The 13,100-nt window shown below is 41.9% G+C and overlaps 1 protein-coding gene across 1 annotated transcript in view; it reads right to left on the bottom strand.

The window, feature by feature from the left end:
* MYO3A (myosin IIIA) overlaps nucleotides 1–13,100 on the bottom strand; it is a 204,365-nt gene that overhangs the window by 14,264 nt on the left and 177,001 nt on the right. The gene's annotated exons all lie outside the window — the stretch shown is intronic.

Below are 13,100 nucleotides of genomic sequence, written 5' to 3'. Positions count from 1 at the left end.
AGCCAGGAACCTCTACATCAGTGTCCCCTTTCCTTTAAATCCATGGAGGACTCTGTGGGTGTGGGGAACCAGGAGTATACGGGGAGTGGCTGAGGCAGGAGATGAGCACCATCCCCTTTGCACTCAGCATCCACACCCCAGGAAAGTTAATAAAGACAGCAGTGGCGCTTCCTTCACACCGGGATGACCCCAGGGTAGGCACTGCTGAGGGGCCTGTAGCCGTGAAGCTGTATTGGTGCCCTGTTAACAGGGAGCTGGGCAAAGCCAAGGGAGAACATGAGAGTACAGGATCGCTGCACGGATGGCATTGTGTCACAATATATCTTCAAGACTTGCCGGGTTTTAGGCTGGGCCCCTAGTCTTCCCTGCCCCACAACAAAAGAATTCAGAGGAAACTCCATGAGGGAAACTTCTGAGTTTCCTGGTCCATACATGGATATTGTACTTGGGGACAGAATCTGCCCCACAATGGCTTATTCACATTGCTAACTACTGAAAGTATATTCCACTGCAGTGGTAATCCATTGAAGTACTGCTGTTCTACCTGAAGTGCGTTTTGACCATGAACCAGAGTGCTAACAACACTCAAGTGGGTAAGGAAGGAAAGAATACATTTTGTTCTCTAAGGGTATGTCTGCACTGAAATTAAAAACCTGTGGATGGCTCATGCCAGCTGACTTGGGCTCACAGGGCTCTGGCTGCGGGGACATCCACACTCGGGCTGCAGCCCCTAACTCTGGGACCCTCCCACCTTGCAGGGTCCTAGAGCCTGGGCTCTGGCCCAGGCTCAAATGAATACACCACAATTAAACAGCCATTTAGTCTGATTCCCAAAAGCCCGAGTCAGCTGGCATGGGCCAGCTATGGGTATCTAACTGTAGTGTGGATATATTCTAATAGCTCCCAGAAACATTTATTTTACTCTGGAGAAGTAAAATCTATTCTGTCTACATCATAACACCTTTTTAATTAAGAATGTGGCACAAGTAGTTATAATGAGAAATGATCATCATTGTTGGCGCCTGGAAAATTAGCTGTATACGTTTTTTGTTATGTGTGATAAATAAAGGCTTGTAAAGGTCACTGGTATATTGAGGAGCCAGAAGGAATAATATTAATTTAAACTGTAATAGGGTAATGATTCCATTTATTGTTTCAGCTTCTTATCTGAAATGCAAACTGCTCCTAATGTAATGAATGGACTATTATCTCAACATTTTACCTTTAAGAGAACAATGGTATTTTTCAACCTCAGGGTACAGATAATTCACTTTAGACAATGAGATTTTCATACAACTAATTCATTTTACTAAATTGAGATTAAATTTGAATCATAGTTTCATTTAAACAGATCTACTGGGCCTAATACAGATACATTCTACTCTACTGATTCTACTCTCGTTATGATGCTGGTTTTACACTGGGGCAATTCAGTTGGCTGCAGTGGACTTATGGTTGACTTACACAGAAGTTAGAGTAGAGACAAGCCCATTGTATTTTATTGCAAAACACATCAGGAGTCTAAACCAGAAATGATAACCTAAAATGATAAAAGTAGTTTAACTATAATAAAAACTGTTATACATTTTCAAAAATTGTTTCTGAGTGACCGCTGTGATCACATAAAAATCTGGAAAAAATGAACAAAAATGTGGAGCACTAGGAAAAGCCCAAGAAAGTAGATCTGTTGTTTCTATAGTCACACAAGAGATCATTACCAAACATGCTATCACATTATTCATTATCTTATCTGACAGATCATCACTGTCAAAGACCTAAAGTACACTCTTCTTTCAGATGAAAACTATCCCAGTCGAAATTAGCTGTGAGAGTCACTCCTCTGCATAGCTGCTCTGAAAATTACTCTTCCTACACTCAAGAAAAATTATTTTAACGATTGTAAGGTCTCAGTAAGACAACTTGCTTTGATTATTGAAAATTATATTGCTTACAAGAGCATCTTTTTACCTAGACCTAAATCATTTGGAAGAATCTGCCAACATAAATGTCTATATACATATTTAAATTTGACTTGCATGCCTTTGCTTCATGGATGAGATGAGGGTTCAACTGGTTGAGGTTACTTCCGCCTTTCTCCATTTTTTCCAGCTCCTATAAATCTCCTGCATCTGGAAATCTTTTATTTCCCGCATTTTCATCACATGGAGCTCTCCTTCTATATATTCAGCCCCAATGGGATGAAGCACAATTCTGGCAAGTTCCATGCAGCCTGTACTAGCTCAACTACCAGCTGCTACAGAAATGTTCTCTGTCTAAACATCACTTCCTGTTACATACCACAGAGGCTAACTGTGCAATTACTACAATACCTTGGAGATGCAAACTGATAGGCCAAATTCTACGTTCAGTTACACTGGTGTAAATCTGAAGTCAATGGAGTAACTCCAGATTTGAGGAACACCAGTGTAACTGAGAGGAGAACTTGCGTTAGTAGTAATTGAGATTAGGGGCCATAGCAGTGGGGAAGTTTGTTTCAGGGGCTTTACATGCTGCAGTATTGACACCAAAAACTATGAAAAAAGAAGTTAAGGGGACTGAATTATTATTCTGGAGAACAGCAGACCCCTTAAGATTATAACCCTTATAACCTATAAGAAGAATTTCCCTTCTTTGTGAAGTTCCAAAGAAAGCCACAGATGTGTCTGAATTTATTTTTTGAATTATCCAAGATGTAACTCCATTGATTCACATGGAGTTACACCAGAGGTGAATTTAGCCCTACCCAGAATTTAGTTCACTTACCCAGAGAGTCAACTAACGGTTAATAGATTTCTTTCTGCTCTTAGATTTGTGTGTTCTTTTCTTATGAAATACAAATACTGTAGTTGATATTTGTACTATGGAACAACTCTTTATGCATAGAGTAATGAAATATGCTTTTCATTAGTTGTCAATACTATCAGAGAACGTTTACTTACTAGGTTTTGGTTGGAAGGCAAGTTCGACTCATGAACCTTAGAGAAGATGAATTTCTGTTTGCTTGTTTTCCAGACATTCAGTACACCATTGCAGTGGGTAATGAGACAGAAAGCAGGAGGAAAATCATCCCTTTCTATCAGGCCAATTAAACTTTGCTTCTCGAGTCTGTTACAAAGAAAAAGGTCTCTCATGGCGTCTAGTCTATCCATGGCATAATTTTGCCCAGGGTTTCATGTGCATCTAGGGGAAGCTGATCATCTGGGCTTTATTTCTGCATATTTGAAAGGAAAAATAATACTTTCTAGCTAATTTAAATATTTCTAAAGCACCTATCTCTGTGGTATTCAGGTGCTACTGGAACTCATATGGTACTTTTAATCTCCAGGTTTCATAGCACTTTACAAAGACAGGTGAGCATTATTATCTCTATTTTACTGATGGGGTAACAGAGATACAGAAAGGTTAAGTGACTTGCTCAAGGTTACATGACAGCAAGTCATTAGCACAATCAGGAACAGAAGCTACATTTTCTGACTCTCCGCTCTATACACCATGGCTGCCCCTATGCTAACGTTATGCAAACAGGCCACCATTAGGGACATACAGTGGGGAAAGATTTTAGAGGGTAAGGAGAATTTAGAATAAAAGATGGTGATATTACACAAAACATTACGTTTATTGAGATTCTACCATTAGGAATACAGCTGAACAGCTAAAAAATATGATTCTGTTCAGACAGCATGAGCGCACACCATGAATACAATCACAATCAATAGCTAAAACAAGGAGGTTTTGCTTTAGTGACTTAGATTTTTGTTGTGAACCTTACAATAGCATTCACTATGATCTACGCTCAGGAAGGCAAATCTTTTGTGCTATATGGGCATGAAACACCCTATCAAAATTTATGTTTGTGCAAGTGATACTCAAATGTTTAAGGAGGACAAGTTTGGACTCCAAAAGTATGGCATCGATTTATATAGGATCAAGGTGGCCAATTCAGCGATTGAGTATGTGAGTAGGATGGTTGGCAGTTAATGTTAAGAAATGTTTAACAGTTCTGTTAGGGAACTGAATCTACAATTTTGTTGTATTGTCTGGCACCAAACAACAAAAACTAAACAGAGGTGAGAGAGTTAACTCAAAGGCCTTCATACTTCCTTACTTTGCCCTTATTCAGGCAAAGCACCGACTGACCAAAAAAAAAAAAAAAAAGAAAGAAAGTATATAGACTTCAGGTTTTGGACCATCTACAGGTGCTGACTTTTGTTTTAGCTGGTGGGTGCTCCTCTCTGCCTCCTCAACCCACACAAGCGGCAGGTGGGGTGGAGCACAGGCAGAGTGGGGGCGGAGTCATGGTGCAGGAGCTGGGGCCCACAAAAGATTAATCTGGCTCTGCAGGTGCTAAGCATCCCCTATTTTTTTTGGTCGGTGCTTGAGCCCCGGAGCACCCTTGGCACCTATGTTTGCATATGTTCTGAGCAAGGCAGCCAGAATTCTCTAGAAACTGGGGTAAGCATCTGTGCATTAGTTTGAAAGAGTAAAGTACCCACTGCCTAAGTAAGAAAAGCTTGAAGAAGGGTCAGTAAATATAACTCCCCCTGCAGGCCCAGCAATAGCTGCAGATTCCTGGTGTATTGCTATTTTGGCAGTGATCCAGAACTGAGAGCTCAATCCTGCAATGGACTAACTGCTGTCAACTTCTACTGACTTAAATGGGATGTGAGAGTGCTAAGCCTTTCTCAGGATCATGCTCTGGGTATAGGACCAGCACAACATTCAATCCCTTGTAGAAACTAATGCCCTGACTCTGAGCTGCTTGTGATCTGAGATTGGTGAAGCCCAGGATGGGACAGATGGGTCAAAGTGGCCGTATACCACCTGTCTGGCCCTCTGGATTCTGTGCCCTGTCAGGGATCTGTCCAATTCCCAGCATAAACTAGAGCTTCCAGAGGGTTGCTTTCAGGACCGGTTCTAGAGGTGGGTGAGCAGGTGAGCTGTTGCTTGGCTGCTTGGGGGGGTTGGGAGCGCCAAAAACATTTTCCATCAGCAAAACAGCATGGGTTGCTACTGGCTACTTTAACTGACACTTGGTTGCCACAGCACCCAAAGGGCCCGTGAAAGGGCGCTAAACTCTGGAGCGCCTCCAAGTGGCAGGGTGTAGCACCACAGTCCTTTTCTCACCCCTGGCCTGCCTGCAGGCGGATGTTGGTGGGTCTTCAGTGAGTTGGCCCTCTGGCCGAGTCACAAAGTCCTTCTGGGGTAGTAAGGAACCTATTGAATAGTCTATTTTGCCCTCACTACAGTCTTCAGCCCTGGCTCTGGGCCCACTGAATTCTTCCCTTTCTTCAGGCTCCCAAACAAGTCCTGTCCCCTTCTTAGGGTTTCTGCCAATTTACCTGCGGCTGGTAGAGGAATCCAGGCCCACCCAACTCCAGGTTCCACCCCAGGGACCCTCTAAACAGCAGCCAGATATGGCTCAATTCAATTAGTTGCTGCCTCTTCCCACCTGGCCCCTTTTAGCTTCACTATTATCTCACGGTTAAGGGTCTTGGGTCCTCTTTCTGCAAACCCAGCTATGCAAAATACAGCCAGATACAAACTCTGGCTGTCTCTTGAGCTTCTGGCAAGAGCAGAGGACCCTTCCTCACACCTCTGGTCCCAGCTAGGAACTGACCTTCTAGGCCCCACAACTTCTTTTATCTGGGCCTGCTGGGCTCTGATTGGCTGTCGCTAGCCCTTCTGGCCCTTGGAGGATCAGGTCTCTCTAGCTTCCAAGATGGCTGCTTCAGTGAAGCCTCTCTAGGCAAGGCTGGAGGATCCACCTTTACTGCTCTTCTCCTCCCACCTTGCTGCTTTCTGGGGTCTGGTGTAGTAGGACTGCAGGGCCCTCTGTAGGGAGCTGCAAAGGCCAGGTACAGCCCATCACAGGACCATTACAGCAGCCAAAAATGACTCGACAGCAGAAGGAGTTGGTTGCATCGCTTTCCCTAGCCATGCCCCTCTGCTGGGGGGTTGTTTGGAAGGGGACAGAACAGGGCTGTTCGCTGGCCCTATGCCATCTAGAGATTCCCCCTACATCTGGGTAACTCCCAAGAAGCTAGTTATACCTGCATTCTGACAGCATAAAGCAGAAGGAACATAACTCCAAATCAGGGCCAAAACACCTGAATCTCCACTGCCTTGCATACTGGGCTAGGTCCTCAGCTGTATCAGAGCTCCTCATGCTTTGCCAGGACCAAGATGGGGTAATCTTGAGTGGATCTTTTGCACCCATTTGAATTTCACCCTAAAAGTAGAAAATTCTTTTGTGGAGCTTTTGCATTTGATCTTCCATTTAGCACTTGTAGTGATGGGCATCATCATTTTCCTGGAAAGAGGTATATTCTGTAAATCCTGCTGGTGAATAGTCTATGGAGACTATGGTTCATTCCAGGAACCTTGCACAGATTGCCCCATGCCTTTTTGTAAAACTGGACCAAAGTTATTTTAGAGCCTATTTAAAAAACCTGATGAAATAAGATTACTTTGGCCTTCTCAACACAGATGTATCTTTAAAAAAACTGCATATTTTGCATTTTTTATTAAATTGAACATCCTTTAAAGCCTTTTACATTGCACAACCACATCAGCCAGTTCTCCTGCAGCCCCTTCCCTTCTGTGATTAGTAGAAATAATTTTCTGCAAAGTATAAAAATGTTATCTTTGGAGCTGCTAAGCTGTCAAAATGAACAATGCCAGTCTATTTGTAGATAAAGGCAGACGCATTCCTGTTTGGCATACAAAATGCAATTCTGGATTCATGCATACAGCAGTAAAATGACACATTAAACAAGTGATGTTGAGGAAAATGTATACAATTATCATTTAAATCATCCTAGTAATTATAGAAATCGAAATTTCATCGGATTTAAAGAGAAGTGAAGGGTTGACAATCATTGCCATCCACTGATTAATGCCTTTACTGGGGACAGGACAGCAAGGGAGCCACTCAGTGTGAAAACTGCACTGAATAAAAATAAAATCATTGCTTCAAAATGAGGAGGAAAGAAGATGGCAAGGCTTCTTTCCATATTATAAACAGTATATCACTTTATTATAGACCATCCATGTCTGGCCTAGTTAGCCATATTATAGATAGCTTAGTATACTGGCTCAGATTTTTTTTTTATGAGCTGTCCATGATTTTTATGAAGAAAAATTCAGAATTCAGTTTTAGGGACTGTTTCTAGATAACGGACGCGTGTGTACAGTATCTTTGCTCTGTGGACATGAAGGTCGCTACACACCAGAATGGTACACAGTAATTCAACAAAAGCAGCAGGTAAAATAGGAGTACATTTCTTACAATCTACAGTGCTTTTCTACGTACAGTACATTCATAAAAGAAAAAGTGCAAACCAATTGGTAATGTTTTCTATACAGTAAGTACTTAAATGGAAGCCCATATTTCCCATATGTATTCTGCATTCCAGTTTCAGATAATATGCAGCTATAGTAAATGAACACTTATTGGGATGTACAAGGCTATTGTTAAGATACATATCTTACTGAAGCTAGTTATGCTATGCCTAGATTCAAACTGTTTGACTTTCAAGCTTTGTAATTACTCCAATATTTTCTCTTATTTTAATATATTGCATGCTCCTGTTTATGCCCGGCTGATACAGGAACTTTGCTTGGTGTACAGGACAGGATTCCCAGTCGGAATAAATACACTCCCCAAGCAAATGTGAACTCTCTTCCCCTTCTTCTCCCCCTTCCCGCTCTTCTCTTCATCACTATTCAAATACAGCATTAATCATCCTTTAACAAACGTCGTAAGAACTGTTGAGGGTTAATTCTCCCTCAAGATTGGAGCAGTATTGCGGGGGGGGAGGAGGGGGAGGAGCCCAGCTGGGCTGTGGAACTTCAGATGGGCTTCACACCAAAACCACATCAGGGTCAAGAGAATTAATAGAATTTCATACGTAATGGGTGAACAGAACTCCTGACACCCTGGTCCCAGCTTTAGCCCAGTCAGGCTTCCTTTACGCTTATAAAACCACTCTTTGAAAGTTCATTGTCTGGCAAAAGCTCTCTCTTGTTAGCTTTACTGTGATAAGTAACATCATTTAAGTAGGAACTGCTAGTGTCAACTACACAGTACATGCAAGTAGAGCATATACAACTGAACCTCTGAGTTACAAACACCACAGTTACAAACTGACCGGTCAACCACACATCTCATTTCGAACCAGAAATACGCAGTCAGACAGCAGCACTAACTAACAAAAAAATACAGTACTGTGTTAAATGTAAACTACTAAAAATAAAGGGAATGTTTAATAAAAGATTTGACAAGGTAAGGAAACTGTTTCTGTGCTTGTTTCATTTAAATTAAGATGGTTAAAAGCAGCATTTTTCTTCTGCATAGTAAAGTTTCAAAGCTGTATTACGTCAACCTTCAGTTGTAACCTTTTGAAAGAATGATCGTAACATTTTGTTCAGAGTTATGAACAATCTCCATTCCCGAGGTGTTCGTAAATCTGAGGTTGTGCTGTACAAGCAAATACTGCCAAACTCGGACCTAGTGCAAGTGGGTCAAGTTACGCTCTTGCCAGTCAATGCCAGTCAAGTTACGCTCTTGCTCCGGGTGTTAATTTCACCCAGGATGTGTGCTTAGTGACATTATATAAAATAAACAAAATTGCACATAAAGGTAATTTCAATTACTGTAGCATTAAGGAAAGCAGTAACATGGGTACCTACAATGCAAAACATGTTTTGTGCAATATATTGTTCTGGTAATCAGTAAAATCCTGGGTAGTCAGCTGATACACACCACGTGTTTATGGAATCTCTGAGACAAAGAGCCTCCTCTCAGAGAAACACTTCTCAGTATGCTGCATCATTGTCCTCAGTAAAAAGAGGTACTTGTTTTACAATCAGCAGATATACTTTTTAGTTCCCAGGAGTTTGGTTACTCAGTGATCTCCATACCATATTAGGTTAATCTTTTGTAAAATAAATTTTTTAAAAATTATTTTTTTGTTAAACCCCCCCCACAACCAAGTGGCAAGGATTCCAAGGCTACAAACATGGGTGGTGGGTATCAAAGGCCAGGGCAGGCTAAGCCCCCACTAACCCAGGCCATAGCCCCGCCCATGTTCCACCCGGGGCCTCACTTTCCTCCTCCTCTCCCCTGGAGCCAGCAGGGCCACAGTTCAGGCCAGTGGCCTGGAACTTCGGCCCAACAGTGATTCGACCCAGGGGTCGGGCTAGTGGCTGGGGCTGGCCGGGCTAGGCTCCTCCAGTAGTGTGTGTGTGAGCCTTGGGGCTCCTCTGGCCATGGAGGGGAGAAGTGGCAGGGTCAGTGGGTTAGCCTCCCCAAAGGAGGGTTTTACCTGCCACCCATGGATGCAAGTTCATAACGATGGGTGGGATCTGGTGTGAAATGGACCAGGAATGCACCAGCAATGGGAGAGGGTGGAGTAGCAGCCGCTGGGCAGTTCTATACCATACCAGGATTCTCATAGGTAGGGAGAATCCTACACTGGCTGGAGTCACCAGCTTTAAGGCAGTTTTGTGACAAATCTACCTTAATGGCCTGGAGAATTCATAGTTTTGATCAAAATGTTGTGTGGTTGTGGGTGGTTAGCACTTATAGGTGGGTAACTTGTAAAGCAATTTTCAAACTTCTTTTACTGGAAAGTAGTCACTGTTTTCCAATCCTGTTGTTTGGGAGATTGGGGAAGAGGTGTATAGTTTGTTTAGAAACCCTCTAGGAGAAAGTGACAGGGGATTGGTTTGCTGGGGTTTCTCTTTAAAGGAGTAGAACATTAACTGACATGTTAGTCAGCTGGCTATGCATTTATAGACTAGAATGATCATTTGGTCTGACACGGTAGAAAATACGGTTTCATGTTTGCTTCGGCTTAAAGGGCTGTCCATAGTCAGGAGAACAGCTGTGGCTGCCCTTTGCTTTACGGGTTAATACTCTCATACACATTCTTGTTCTGTTCTGTCCTCTCAGTAAACTTGTGCCTATTCTCCCAATTTTACCCTTGAACTGCATCCACTTTAAATAGTAACTCCTTTTCACACGCTGCACTCACCTTGCCTATTTGCTGACCTTAGCAATTTAATCAAAATCCAAGCACAGGAAATCAAACTTCTTTTAGAATCTGACCATTCTTCTGGAGAATGTGCATGAGCCCTCTTGGAAAGGGCACAGCTTGACTATAAAGTATGAACTTCTTTATGTTTGTGACCATGAGCTTATAGGGCTTTTATACCATTTTTGCTGTGTCTTGAATGTTTGAAAGGCACCTTTCCAAAGGGCAGTTAATTGTGCCTCAGTCAAACACACAAAAAAAGTGTTTACACTTTAAATAAAAAAAATAAAATTATGTTTTGTTTATGGATCAGAGCTCTCAAATGTATTATTCCTCAAACTACCATATTTGGTGCAAAAAAGCATCAAACGCTGGCACGTCAGAGATGCCCACATTTGTTTGGAAAGTAGATAGAGGAAATAAATCCTCATTTTGTTAAAAATCACAGTACATTTTTTGGTGAGAAACGGATTTAATTTGGTAAAGGGCAAAATCATGGTCCTGATAAAATTAAATGGGAATTTTGCCTTTGATTTCAATAGCCCCAGGATCTGACTCAAAGAAATGTGTGACATTCTTCACACTATGTTCAAAAGGAGGCGATGTAATACTTTTCACCTATCTTGCCATAGAAAAAACATGGCATTTAAAAGGGAAGTAAAAGCACAGATAAAGGCTGCATTATGAGGTGGTATGGACAGAAACACAGGCAGGGCATAGGGAGTTTTTCAAAGGCACAAAGGGGAGTTAAGTGCCAAACTCCTATTGACTTTCAATGGGAATTGGGTGCGTAACTCCCCTTTGTGCCTTTGAAAATCTCCTTCTGGACCTCTATCAGGTGTTAAGTATTGTAATTTTATTGGCTTCAGTGGAGCTACTCCAGATTTACACCAGTGTAATTGGATAGAATTTGGCCCATTTTGTAAATAGCAGAAACATATTGGTATATATTTCTACTTGAGTTTTTATCACTTTTAAATAAGATGATCTTTTTCTAACTGGCAAAATAGGTCTTGTATTTCCCTCTCCCTGTCTCCCCTATCTATGTTCTATAGGGAAATGTTTAAGAAGCATTTGCTATTTTCCAAAGAATGAGCCTTTAATACCACATTATCTGAGGAATTAGCCTCATACTGTCAAAAAATCAGTAAAACATAATAAAGAATTCAGCATAAACCTTCTAATCATTAAATGAACACTGGTATGTCTAAAATTAAAGTCCTGCCATAATCCTGGAATGGAGTTTTCCATTTGATGTTTGCTCTCTCTTGCAGAGGTCAGTTGCAGAAGCATGCTGCCGTGAATAACTGGGGATTAACAAGAAGCAGCCTTTACACTTACAAGGCCTGACTCTAATATACACTGAGGTTGCTTTATTGCACTCTGGCAGTGTGAAAGGCCCTTAAAATGGGGGTAAAGTACATGTACTTTAAGGTCCCTTTCACATTGCCGGAGGTATGAATCACCTTCACAATATTAGAGAGACAAAAATGTAGTATGTTTTGAACACTGAAGGGCAAATTCTAAGCCTGGGCTATGGTCTGACCACTTGATGCACCAGGGTTAGAGGAAACCTTCCCACCAGGCTGGTGAACTACTCAGCAGAGCCAACCTGACCCCACAGACAAGAGTAGTTTCTACAGCTCCATATGCATCTCTCCATGTTGGGCAGGTCTTGGTGATCTGCATAGCAATCACCCCCTTGACTTCACCCTGGCCCTTCCATTGTCTACCCCCATCTGTCCCAGGTGTGCTAGTATCCAGGGAGCCCACTGAGGACCAGAGATTCATGGTGTGCCGAGGGTATGTAACCACTGTGCCTCCCCCAAAGGCTGTCTCCTGTTGCACAGCAGAACTGCACCAGTTATCATGCAACTGTAACTGAGACAGGATTCAATTAATAAATAATTAAAGGGGAGGAATATAATTAATGCCAGTCCACATGGTTTTATGGAAAATAGGTCTTGTCAAACAAATCTGATTTTATTCTATGATTCTATTGGGATGATTTAATTGGGGATTGGTCCTGCTTTGAGCAGGGGGTTGGACTAGATGACCTGCTGAGGTCCCTTCCAACCCTGATATTCTATGATTCTATTCTATGATTCTATGATTCTATTGGCAACAAGTTTGGTAGGGGTAACTTTGTAGATGTAATAGACTTTGCTGAGGCTTTTAATTTAGTACCACATGACATTATGATTAAAAATTAGCACTATACAATCTCAACAGAGCACATGATAAATGGATTAGGAACTGGCTAGCTGACTGCTCGCAAATCTCAATGAAGAATCATCATTGAATGGGAGAGTCCACAGGGATCGATTCTAGGCCTGACAATATTCAACATTTTTATCAATGATTCTGGAAGTAAATGTAAAATAACTGCTGATAAATTCATACAGAGTGAGCTAGATCACCTGGTAGCTGAGCTCATTCCACAAATATACATGAACATAATCAAATGTAAGGTCGTACATCTAGGAACAAGGAAGGGAGGTCATACTTACAGAATGGGGGACTATCCCCTGGAAAGTTGTGACTCTTGTAAAGGATTTAAAGGTCATAGTGGACAACATGAGATCCCAGTGTGATCATAGAATAACAGGGTTGGAAGGGACCTCAGGAGGTCATCTAGTCCAACCCCCAACTGATTCAGGTGATGCTGAGGCAAAAAGGGCTAGTGTGATCCTTGGATGTATGAACAGGGGAGTAGGAACTGATTTTACCTCTGGGTATAGCATTTGGGAGACTGATACTGGAATAAAGCAACTAGTTCTGGTGTCCACATTTTTAAAAGGACGTTGAAAAATTGGAGAGGAAACAGAGAAGAGCCACAAAAATGAGTCGAGAGCTGGAGAAAATGCCCTACAGTGATGAAGACTTCTACCTGTTTAGTTTATCAGAAAGAAGATCAGGAGTTGACTTGATCATGGTGTGTAAGTACCTTAAATGGGGAGAAAATACTGGGTACTAAAGGGCTATGTAATCTAGCAGAGAAAGGCATCACAAGAGCAAGAGGCTGGAAGCTGACGCCAGATAAATGCTCATTAGAAACAAGGC

This window comes from Eretmochelys imbricata, chromosome 2 (genome assembly GCF_965152235.1).
Source record: "Eretmochelys imbricata isolate rEreImb1 chromosome 2, rEreImb1.hap1, whole genome shotgun sequence".
Taxonomy (NCBI): domain Eukaryota; kingdom Metazoa; phylum Chordata; order Testudines; family Cheloniidae; genus Eretmochelys; species Eretmochelys imbricata.
Note: the sequence above shows the minus strand (reverse complement) of the source record. Positions and strands in the feature narration are given on the sequence as shown.